General features: G+C 40.7%; 1 pseudogene; it reads right to left on the reverse strand.

Annotated features, from left to right (window-relative positions):
• Window positions 1-3,472: 3,472 nt before the first annotated feature.
• On the reverse strand, window positions 3,473-4,862 carry LOC119065839 (eukaryotic translation initiation factor 2 subunit 3, X-linked-like; annotated as a pseudogene).
• Between the last annotated feature and the right edge of the window lie 8,110 nt (window positions 4,863-12,972).

The following is a 12,972-nucleotide window of genomic DNA, read 5'->3' on the forward strand; positions in this document are numbered from 1 at the left end:
ATTTAGGAAATACTTTATCTGTCCATGCATTCTCACTGAAAGTTTTGCTGGATATAGTATTTTTGGATGTAGGTCCTTGCCTTTCATGCCTTTGAATACTTCTTTCCAGCCCCTTCTTGCCTGTAAGGTTTCTTTCGAGAAATCAGCAGATAACCTAATGGGCACTCCTTTGTAGGTAACTCTTTTCCTCTTGCTTCTTTTAAGATTTTTCTCTGTATATTCAATTTTGGGGAATTTAATGATAATGTGCCTTGGTGTGTTCCTCCTTGGGTCCAATTTCTTTAGGACTCTCTGGGCTTCCTGGATTTCCTGGAAGTCTATTTCCTTCACCAGACTGGGAAAGTTTTCCTCATTATTTGTTCAAATAAGTTTTCAATTTCTTGCTCTTGTTCTTCTTCTGGCGCTCCTATAATTTGGATATTGGAATGTTTCAGGTTGTTCCAGAGGTTTAGAAGACTCTCTTCACTTTTTTGAATTCTTCATTCTGTTCTAGTTGGGTGTTTATTTCTTCCTTTTGTTTCAAATCATTGCTTTGAATCCTGGTTTCCTTCCCATCACTGCAGGTTCCCTAAATAGTTTGCTTTATTTCACTTTGGGTATCTTTCATTTTGTTGTTTCATTTTTCAACCAAGCTTAATCAGATCTGTGAGCATTTTGATTACCAGGGCTTTAAATTCTCCATCAGATAGGTTGTCTATGTCCTCATCGTTCAGTTCTTTTTCTGAGGTTATGCTCTGTTCTTTCATTTGGGCCATATTTCTTTGTCTTGGCCTAGCTGATACACTGTAAGGGGGCAGGGCCTTAGGAATTCACCCGGGAAAGGGCAACATTTTTTTGCTGTGCTGCAGCACTGCCTGGGGGGGAGGGGCCAGAGAGGGAACAGTGCAGCTCGCCTGCTTGTCCCTAATGCACCTTCCCACGGACTCTTGTGTGAGACTGGGAATTTCTCCCACTGTAGCAATCACTGTATCAACTCTGAGCCTTAAGTCAGCCCCACCTACGCAGCCCAGCCACACTGCAGCCAGCTCCGCCCCAAGATCCTCTGACTTGCCACGTTTTTTCTCTGCCTGCTGCCCTACTCTGTCTGCCACCTTACCAGTCTGGTTGTTCTGACTGATTTTTTCTTTAATTCCTAGGTTGTCAGAGTTTCATGCAGTTTGATTTTCTGACATTTCTGGTTGTTTATGGATTTTAGATCGGCTGTTATCCTCCTTTTGGTTGTGTGAGGAAGCAAAGGTTTCTACCTACGCCTCCATCTTAGCCAGAACTTGACCTAACCTCAATTCAATGATGTATTATAACACTGTTTTCAGTAGAGGCTCTTAATACATCCGCATACATAGGCTTCCTATATCAATTTAACTTAATCGAAGGATAGATTCCAGAGTTCCTGGAGGAGTGGCTAACACAGACAATCCTTTTTATTATCTCTAAGAGCTCTTAATAAAACTGAGTTCATCAGTTAAAAAAGCAAATGGTTATGCCAAGGACAGAAATATCAATACATAATGTTTGTTTACTTTGAAATGGCATTAGCCACTGCATAACTAGAAACTAAATTTCCACCAAAATATAAATCTCAAAAATGACAGGTTTATATGAAAAAGTGAAAATTTTAATAATTATCAAAAGCTGTTGGGGAGAAGATTAATTCGACTGTATACATAACCACCTCAAAACTGGCTCTGCTGTCTCCTGAGTTCTCTGAGTGCGAATGAGGAAGAAGGACTCCATGATTCTTTCTGTGGCACTGGGTGGAGCCTGCTCGGTTAAATTCCTTTAATTGCAGGCTGTTTCAGAAGGTGGATACAAGGACAGTGTAATATTTACGGAACGGCTGCCAGCGAGCAAGGTCGAGGCATGCTTTGGCTTGCTGCGGAATGACAATTCCTGGCTTATCAGGACAAGCTAGCTTGAAACATGTAACCTAAGACAAAAAAATCTCCAGGGCCAACTCTTACCTAGTATCTTAAATGTCATCTGCTGATAACATTATGTGTAGAATTAGAAAGAAATGCTCCTGGAGGGAGAGGGGGCAGAAAACACAGAGCAGAGACACTGGCAGAAGAAGAAAACCCTTGCAGCTGCTCACAGAGCTGCCATCGGTCCCAGGGGCACTTGGGCTGCTCATCACACTGTCATCAAAACTGCTCCTCCACTGCTCTGGCTTCATGAACCCAGACACTGTATGAGTCACTTGTTACCAATAATGCAGACAGGTCTTCGTAATTATTAAACAGCATGAACAAACAATCCCGACTCACTTTTAAAAGAAGTATATATGATCTCACCTTTGACAGGAACCAAATCAACAAAACCAACGAGCAAGCAAAATATAACCATAGACACTAAAATTGAGAACAGGCTGACAGTGACCAGAGGGGAGAGGGGAGGGGACTATAGGGAAAGAGGGTGGAAGGTTTTCAGGAACAAGTATAAAGGACACATGGACAGTAACAGGGTGGGGTGGAAACAGGGGAGGGAGGCAGGAAGGGCTGGGGGGTAGGGAGGGGTGGGGGAAAAGGCAGAAAACTGTATTTGAACAACAATAAAAAAATAAAATAAAATAAAAAGTATATATATACTATATATACTATATATACTTTATACTATATATAAAAGAGCATATATACACACACATATATACATACACACAGCACTGGGAAAAAGAGGTTAGAGTACCTAACATCATTACATTAAAGATAAATAAATAAGGATACAAAATAACGACAATAACAATAAAAAGAAAAAGAAGACAAATAATAAAAAATAAATAATAGAAGAATAAACTGTTTCATATATTAATAGTATATGAAATATATATTAGGAACCTACTTTTGCCCACCCCTGTACACTAGACATCAAAGCCAGGATGAAGCAGAAAAAGAAAATTACCTAACAATACATGAGATGGATTGAGGTCCTTGCTGCTAATTAATAAGGATTGCTTTGTTTTTGCTATAATTTCTATTAATTTCTTTTCACTTAATGTGGCAAAGATAAAGCAATATAAAGTAGGCAAAAGGTGGCTGGTCTTCAACAAGAATTTGTATCTTCAATTTTTACTGGAATAAAAATCCTTTCACGCCGGGAGCTACTCAAGGATGAATCATGAATACTTGAAGAAGACTTCATTTCAGACAGATTCAGTGGTGTGTGTGCTACAGCAAAGTCTGGTTATAGCAAATAGTTTTACTTCAAACCTGCACTGACATGTAAACAGACATTATTTGGCACAGATTAATTTCTGTTAAATGTAGGTTTAATCCAACATTATGCCAATATTTGCATTTATGGTTAACCCTATTTTAAGTACTAGAGGTTAAATTTTCATCACCAAAAACATGAGTATAACCGTTAAAGTTAAGGTAATGAACTGAAAATTAATTCCCCAGTATTGCTTTGAAAGTATAGGCCTGGGTTGTTTTAAAAAATTTGACTTTATCTAAATGTATTTTAGAACTGGAATTCTTTAATCATCATCTACTGTTGGCTTATCACTCCTCCTCTTCTTTGACCCCAACCAATTAAACACTAGTGTTTCTCAGTTCTTCCACTAAAAACAACTTTTTCTCCTACTTCTGTGTGCACGAGATTTGTCAAAATGATTTTGCCCAGTCAGCCTTGGCTACACTAATTCTTCCTCCTGTGGATGAGGGTCCTGCGTTCACCATGAGCACCTCACTCGAAGACAACTTTTGCACCTTCACTGCTTTCTTGTCTCCTTCAGTGCATACACCTAGCAGCCTTTGAAGCAGGAAAAAGGACACTTCCAATTCTGTGAAGATCTCAGGTGAGGCTCCAATTGCATCAAGTACCTGCCCCATCATTCTGTCTGCCCAGCGCAACGTGGAGTCAACTTTTGTTCCAGCTCCCGTAGGACTCCCTGGAACAGCATATTGAACATCCTCATGTTCCACAAACACATGAATTTTCCTTCTTCATCTCCGGAAAAAATGCCAGGTCTGACTTCTATCTCCTTGTCCACCTTTAGCACTCCTTTTAGAATACTACCGCCAGCTATATCCCCACTTAAAGTCATTAACTTCGCAGCCAGGTTTGTTAACACCAAAAGACCTAATAACATCAAGTCTGTTGAGGGGGGACTGGAATTTTCTTCACTATGTAATTACAGACAATTTCAATATTGTATTTCAGCTGAGTAGAAATTGAAATGATAGTAGCTCTTGCTACTGTACCTTGTACAAATGTAAGGATCTGTTCATAATGTTCTGGCTGTCTTTTACCAAACGCATTTTGTTTTGTATTGTCTCAAAATATGCTTCAGTTCCTTGGTTTCCATAGCAGACAGGTATTCAGAAGCCTGAGGCTGAGGACAAGACTCATTACCAGCTCTCCACAGAAGAGCTGCATCCATCATTGCTACCCCGTTCACTGTAGCCATCAAAATATCGTGGCCAGGACAGCCAACAAGGGAAACGTGTCTGAATAATTTGAAGTTCCCTTTGGTCCCTGGAATGTCTGTAGGAAATTCATCAGGTGTAATACTTCCACAGTCGCTACAGCATTCCGTTTGAGGACAACTTGAGTTATCAAGTTCACAATCTAGCATTAGCATATCCAAGCTTGATTGTAATATTCTGTCCTAGTTAATTTTTGAATCTGACACTGTGAACTCCAGAAATAGCTTTTACAACTGTGAATTTGCCATGAGCTATATGACTGATTGTACCTACATTAACTGTGACTTCTTTGCTGCTAAGTTCATGTGAAAGAGGCATCAATTTGGTAACATCCAAGGTGGCAAGGTTCTGGAGAGAAAGGTGCAGGTGACCCAGAGTCACTCCGCCCTCTCACCCCCTGGCCATTTTGCCCAGAGAGAGGATTGGTTTTTACACCATATTTTCAGCATATAATTGTCTCAACCTATTTAGAATACCATTAGGGTCAACATTGTACAGAGAGTGTCCTTTCTTGGAGGAAAATGTTGAATTGCTTAGAGCTAGTATCATGAGATTTTAATCTACTTATTATTCCTTAGTGAGTAGAGGGCAATCAATTAAAGCCAATAGACCTTCATAAAAAGCTATTCATTTAGGTTGGTGATGTTTTCCCATCAATTTCCCATTAATATTCCTAATTATAACAAACACAATACACACAATCACTGGCTTTCTCAAATATGGAAGACTAGGAAACGTGAAAATCTTTCACCACAGAAAGTTAGAAATGCTGGACAAAGTGTAGCAAACATTCTGTTAAGTGCATAGATGAATTTCAATGAGGCGAAGGAATTTCCAAGGGCTCCAAAACAAAGAAGCAGAAAAACAAAGCAGTAAGCAGATGGGAAGGGGAGATTCAGGTATCAGGCATCAATATATGGATCATAAGAGCCATTCAATGATAGAGACAAAACCTTGAGACTATGAAAGCAAGACATCAAAATTGAACTCAGAATCAGATCTATCGAAGAGCTATAAATTGATAACTAGGAGGTCCTGGAAATTATTTCAAAGAGATACACGACACTGCATAAGATTGTGCCACTTGCTGCCATAAGTGACTTTGGGTGGGGAAAAACATCTTGTGAGAAAGTCTGCCTTTAGGATGGTTTGCATTTACTTTAATCACATGATCTGGGTACCTTCCAGTCAAGAAATTAACTAATTATAGGCTGGTAATGTTCTCGTGAGGCCTTAAAGAAACAAACAGAAGCAAAATGCTCTGAAGGGATCCACCTAAAACCCAGGCTACACAGGGTTTCCATGGAACTCATTTTCCAAAGTAAAAGCTCAGAAGGCATAATCTTCCATGGACAAATGTCAGCAGATAAAGAGATAGCCAGACTAAATTCCTAAGAACTTGAGATAATAGAGATGTCAGCTGAAATTGTCAAAAAATATGACGAAGGAGATAAAAACATGATCACAATATTTGAAAAAACATGTTTTAAAATGTAATTTAGAAAACAAAGTGAAATTATAAAAATGAAAAATATAGTCATTAAAAGTAAAAAATCAGTGAACAGTGTAAACAGGTGAACAAAACTGAAGAGAAATTTAGTCTCCCGGATTATAGACCTGAAGAAATACCTAGAGTAAGAGAGGGGTGTGGGAAGAGAGAGGGGGTGGTGAGTACAGGAGAGATATTGAGTGGAATGGAACAGAGGAGGGCTAACATGAAATCTAACAGAAGTGTCAGGCGGAGAGAACAGAGAGAATGAGATAATGGAGGCTCAACAGGCAATGTTTCAGGAAAATATAAAGGCTGAAGTGTTCACCAAAATTATAGAGACACTTAAATACTTAGATTCTGGAAATAAAGTAAAATCCAGGCTTGAGAGATTAAAATCATACTTAAAGGCAGTGAAGCTGCAGAATTCCAGATGAAGTAAGATTCCTAACAGCACCTAATGATAAAAGATTACTAAAAAAGGACATATCAGATAACAGCAGAGATGTCAGGAGCAGCAGCAGCAAGAGAAGTCATAAATCAGGGGAAAGAATACCAGACAGTGGACTATGCCCCTGTGATTTTAGAAATGAATTCCTTTGAGTAGAAAAAAAAAGAAGTTGAGTCATCTCTTTTCCTGTCAATAAATGCTTGGCAGTAATTCAGTAAATTCACGAATAGCCTAGCAACTGAAGGCTGAAACCAGCAACTGAAACTAATGTGAAATCACAGGTATTTTCCACTAATTAAGGCTGTGTGGTTCTGTAAAATGGTAGGGTTGGGTTAAGGGCCACATGGGGAGTTGGAAATGCTTATTGAAGAAATAGCATGTGATAACTAAGTACGACGCTGGATGTTGGGGCCAACTAATCTAGGTTTTAGCTATTTAGACCAGGGGTCCCTAACCCCTGGGCCACGGACTGATACTGGCTCATGGCCTGTTAGGACTGGGCCACACAGCAGGTGTGTGGTGGGCAAGTGAAGCTTCATCTGGATTTACAGCCGCTCCCCACAGCTCCCTTCATCACCTGGGCTCTGCCTCCTGAATGGATCAGCTGCAGCCTTAGATTTTCACTGGAGTGCAAAGAACTCTATTGTGAACTGCACATGCAAGGGGTGTGTGATCCCAAGATTAGGAGAATCTAATGGTGATCTGAGGTGGAGCTAAAGCAGTGATGCTGTGCTAGGGAGTGTCTACAAATGGATTATCACCAGCAGTGAGGTCTGACTGCAGAGACCATAATAAGTCAATTGCTTGCAGACTCATATCAAAACCCTACCCATGAGTGGCAAGTGACAATTAAGGTGCATCTGGTGGCAGACTTTATAGTGGGAAGTGAGTTGGTGCACTTCAATTGTACAGCTGCATCTGCTGGCAGGCCTGTCAGAATCTGACACTTATTTTCAGTCCATGCATGGCCCACCCATAATTTTATCTACCACTTCCATCCATTCCTCCTTTCTGCACTATGTACTTGTCTCAGTCACAGTTTGGGTAAGTCCGCTAGCTACCCCCAGCCAAAATGAGTAAAAACCAAACATTACTGGAGAGCTTCTTTGAATGGGGGGAAAGGCCCAATTATGAGACAGCAGAAGACAAAGACAGTCAACAAAAAGAGAGCTACATTTAAAAGAAAATACTAAGCCAAGGCTGGTGTAGCTCAGTGGACTGAGTGCTGGCCTGGAAACAAAGTATTGCTGGTTCAATTTCCAGGCAGGACACATACCTGGGTTTTGGGCCAGGACCCCAGCTGGGGGCGATGAGAGGCAACTACACATCAATGTTTCCTTCCTTTTCTTTCTCCCTCTCTTCCACTTTTCTAAAAATAAATTTAAAAAATCTTTTTTAAAAGAAAAAAATACCAAGAGTCCTAGTTAAATTACGTGGTCATTGCAACAGGTGATTCACATTCTCCAAGTCCACCTTGTACAATATGTGGTAATAGGCTATCTAGAAGCCAAGAAATGCTCAAAACTGCTTCACCACATGGAGACCATGCACCATGCATTAAAAGACAAGCCTTTGGACTTTTGCAAAAGAAAAAACAATGTGAACATGAAGAACAGAAGCAATTACTGAAGGCCACCACTTCATCAAATGTGTCTGTACCTAGAGCATCATTCTCACTGGCTACCCACATTGCTAAAGCTAAGGAATTCTTTACTATTGATGAAGAGTTGATCCTGCCTGCTACAAAGGACATTTGCTGTAAATTTTTAGGAGAGGCAGTGGTTGAAACGGTGGCATGTGTTCCTCCTTTAGCTAGCACCATGACCAGATGAGTTGATGTAATAGCAAAGGCACAATTGTGAGAGAGGGGAAATGAGTCACTGTGGCATGAATCAGGTTGACCAGTCTACCAATGTTGACAAGAAGGCAACAAGGGTTGTTTTTGTGTGATATATTTTTCAGGAGGATGTGCATGGGAATGTTATATGCAGTTTTTTTTGTCCACGAACACCACAGCTGCAGAACTATTCAAATCTTTGAATGACTACATCTCAGAAAACCAAATTGGTCATTTTGTGTCAGTATATGCATGGAAGGAGAGGCTCCTGTGACTGGATGGCTTTCTGGTTTTACTACTTGAGTCAGAGAGATTAGTTCTGAATGTGTCTACACATTGTGTCATCCATACAGAAATGCTGGCTAGCCAAAAAAATGTCACCTGAACTTAATGTTTTGCAGGATGTGATTAAAATCATCACCCTGGCTGGTGTAGCTCAGTGGATTGAGCGCAGGCCTACGAACCAGACAATCGCGGTTCAATTACCCAGTCAGGGTACATACCGGGGTTGCAGGCCAGGTCCCTACAGGCCAGTTCCCAGCAGGGGATGCACAAAAGGCAACCATACATTGATGTTTCTCTCCCCCTCTCCTTCCCTTCCCCTCTAAAGATAAATAAATAAAATCTTAAAAATAGAATATGTTTTAAAAGATCACTAAAAAAAAAATCATCACCCTGGCTGGTGCAGATCAGTGGGTTGAGCCCTGGACTATGAACCAAAGTGTCACGGGTTGGATTCCCATTTAGGGCACAAGCCTGGGTTGCTGTCCAGGTCCCCAGTAGGGGGCACTGAGGAGGGAACCACACATTGATTTTTCTCTTCCTCCTCTCATTCTCCCTCCCTTCTCCTCTTTAAAATAAAATTATCAACCACATTAAAATATGGCTCTGTCTGTATTGCAGCTCTGTGAGGATGGGAGCACAGCACACATGTCCTCTCTTATACACGGAAGTGAGACAGTGAGACAGTTCCCTAAAGGTAGATCACTGGCCTGAGTTTTCAAGTTACAAAAGCTGGTCCAGAGATTTCTTTTAGGAAAATAGTCACCACTCACAGCACATTTTAGTGACACAAAATGGACTGTCAAATTGCTTACCTGTGTGGCATATTCGGCCTGCTCAATGAACTCAATCTGTCACTTTAGGAGAGAACTACACTGTGTTCAAGTTGGCTGATAAAGTGGCTGTATTCAGAGCCAAACTGGAATTATGGGGGTGATGAGTGAACACTGAGATTTTGACATGTTTCAACTAGCAGATATTTTGAAAGAGATGAGCCAGGGCCTTCTTTCTCCCAGCATGATCACCTATTTCAGCTCTCAAAAGAGTTTGAGTGCCCTGGCTGGTGTAGCTCAGTGGATTGAGCATGGGCTGCAAACTAAAGGGCTGCTGGTTCGATTCCCACTCAGGGCACATGCCTGGGGTCTGGGCCAGGTTTCTAGTGGGGGATGTGTGAAAGGCAACCACACGTTGATGTTTCTTTTCCTTCCTTTCTCTCTCCCTTCCCCTCTCTCTAAAAATAGATAAATAAAATCTCTTTTTAAAAAAAGAGCTTGAGCATTACTTCCCAACCACAAAAGACCCCCTGGACTGGGAGGGAGTTGATCCATGACCCACTTGTGAATAAGCCAGGTGAATCAACTTTGTCTGAGCTAGAAGAGGATCGACTTCTTAAGGTCACAAAATATGATGGTGGCCTTAAAATATGTTTGAGACAACCTCAGATCTCCATCTGTTCTGGATTAAAGTCAAGGTAGAAAATCTTGAGACTGCCACAAAAGCAGTGAAAAGCTGGCTTCCATTTCTAACCGCCTGTGTATGTGAAGCAGGGCTTTCTGCAGTGGCAGCAACCAAAACGAGATTACGGAGTAGACTGGAGATTAGCAACACACTTTGGGTGTCACTGTCTCCCATCACCCTCAGATATGACTGACTAGTTGCAGGAAAAGCAACTGAGGGCTTTCACTGATTCTGCATTATGGTGAGTTGTACAATTATTTCATTATATATTACAATGTAATAATAGTCGAAATAAAGTTCACACATCGTCTTGAAACCATCCATTCCCTGCCCCGTCCATGGAAAAATTGTCTTCCACCAAACCAGTTCCTGGTGCCAAAAAGGTTGGGGACCGCTGGTCTACACCATATTCAGAGTTGTGCTATCAGCGTCACAATCTAACTCCAGAGTGTCAAACGTATTCTGCTCCTCACCCTCCCCTGGGCACTGGAAATCACAATTGCACCTTCTGCCTCTCTGGAATTGCCTATTCTGGACAGTTCATATAAAAAGAATTACATAATATGTGTCCTTTTGTGTCTGGCTTCTTCTGCTTAGCTTCATATTTTCAAGGCTCACACTGTAGCACGCCAGTACTTTGTTACTTTTTCAGCTGAAGGATATCACATTTTGTGTATCAGTTTGTCATTTGGCTATACAAATGTGTGTGGGAATATTGCGTAAAGCTTGCACACCCTCTTCAGCACACTACCTCCCAGCTCCCCCGCATGTGCACCAACTCAGAAGCTCTCTGAACCTTATTGTTTAGGAGCCTGTATGAACTATACAGACATAACTGATTAAATCACTGGCCTCTGGTGATTGAACTCAATCTGCAGAGGCTCTTTCCTTGCCTGAAGAGATCATGGCTTGATCTTCCTATGACTGGTCCCTAATCTGAAGCTATTTGGAGCTCCAGCAGGACTCATTTCTTTAGCATACAAAAGACACTCATCACTCAGGAGATTCCAGTGAAATCTGTGCCTGAAAGGAAGGAGACAGGGAGCAAAGACCAAATATATTTCTCATTATACCACAATAAGATACACAAATATTTGATATTTGAACCTTGCAAATACAGTAAGTACAACATTTCTAAATTAAAAAATGTGCAGCTAAATTGTTTCATTTTGTCTAGTATCTTAATGTGCCATCACGACTATAACCCTTGTACAACATCTTCCATCTCTCTTCTTACTGGGAAGATAACACTCATAAAAAATCCAAGAAGCCCCTTATAGGTTGTCATTCTCTTGTATCCACCACTTATCACCAAGGCATTATCTGCCCCAAGTTGCATAATGGTGCATCCTTGGCTGATTTCAAGATAGCACTAGCTATCTTTGACTGTCATTTAAGAAAGAGCAAGTTTCCTCCACCTGGGGCTAAAAATAATGCTAGACCATCTGCCTCTTAATGTTCTAACAAATTGGCTACAAGACAAACATGGTGAAATGTAAGATGATGGAAAAAATGCCATGCCATGTAATGGCTGCAGAAAATGAAAATGTGGCAATTGCCGCCCCAAACTGCACTTGAGGCAATTGCTGCTGAAAGGCTATGAAGAAGAATCTGGAGACGAGAGGACTGTCAATAAAAAATTCAAATACATAAGCCAAAAAAAGTCAATAAAATGGTGGTCAAATGACAAGAGCAAGAAATAGGACTAAAAAATGTTGAGTGTCATTTAGGAAGCAATTATGCAATAATACAAAACTCAGAGTCTTGTACATATTCAATGTAGGATGACTGATAAGGTTTGGCAGATTATAGTTGCCAAAAGTTCCTTGTATTTCAAAAAGGAATTAGCTTCTAAAACAATGAAGTGCTTTAATCTACTCAGCAAATATTTGCTGAGCACCTACTCCAGGGATATGATTGGTGAGCAAAACAGGAACCTTTGCTGGGGTCATAGGGTTAGTACGTAGCAGTAAAGCCAAATGTTAATCAGACAACACTAGCATGTGTGCAGTTGCAAGAGTTAAATAAGTGCTCCGAAAAGAAGTACCACATCGAAGAGCATGATCAAGGAAGTATCCTCGAAGAAATAAGCATTAAACTGTAACTTGGGTTGAATGGTCTGAGGTTTAAACAGGAATTTTACCAGAGGTTTGGTATATTGGTTTTCTAGGGCTGACATAACAGAGCATCACAAACTTGCTGGCTTCAACAACAGAAATTTACTGTCTCACAATTCTGAATGCTAGAAGTCTGAAATCAAGGTGACAGACAGTAAGACTGGTTTCTTCTGAGAGTGGTGGGATACAATCTGTTCCATGTCTTCCCCCAGATGCTGGTTGTTTGCTGGCAATGATCTGTGTTTCTTGGCTTGTAAATCTCCGCCTTCATCTTCATATAGCAGTCTCTTTGTGGATGCATTTGTATGCAAATTTTCCCTTTTTACAAGGACACAACTGGTATTATGGAATTAGGCACCTTTAATTATATCTTCAATAACCCTATTTCCAAAGAAGGTCACATTTTGAGATACTTGAAGCTAGGGCTTCAACATATGTATTTGGGGGGCATACAGTTCAATCCATAACAGATGGGGAAGAGAAAATGGGAAGTAATGAAGGTCTCAAATGTGGCTCCTGACTTTCTCATAGGATTGCATTTCTATCAAGAGAGACCCAAAAACTTACCTAAGAAGAAATTGAGGCTATAGGGCATTGGTTAATTATATAGAAGTACCAGGAAACACAGTGCAAAGCTGGGGAGGTGAAAGAAGTTTGGGTTAAGGACAAAGAAGTATGAAAGCATTATGGGAATGAAGGGGAGGCAGAGGAAACTGATCGTGAATACTTACTTATACTGAGTTCTCTGATTGAGGAAAACAGGCATGAGAATCAGCGTGGCTTTAATCTCAGTTGTCTTTTTGAGAATGGTCAAAGGACCTAGACTATCCAGTCCACAGCAATGTCAGCCTTAATGGGCATAGTCTATGCTCTCGTAGACAGAACTAGGCTCCGCCATTCAGTAAATGTATGTT

The sequence above is a fragment of the Artibeus jamaicensis genome, unplaced genomic scaffold (assembly GCF_021234435.1).
Source record: "Artibeus jamaicensis isolate MK-2021 breed Jamaican fruit bat unplaced genomic scaffold, CSHL_Jam_final scaffold_1964, whole genome shotgun sequence".
NCBI lineage: Eukaryota > Metazoa > Chordata > Mammalia > Chiroptera > Phyllostomidae > Artibeus > Artibeus jamaicensis.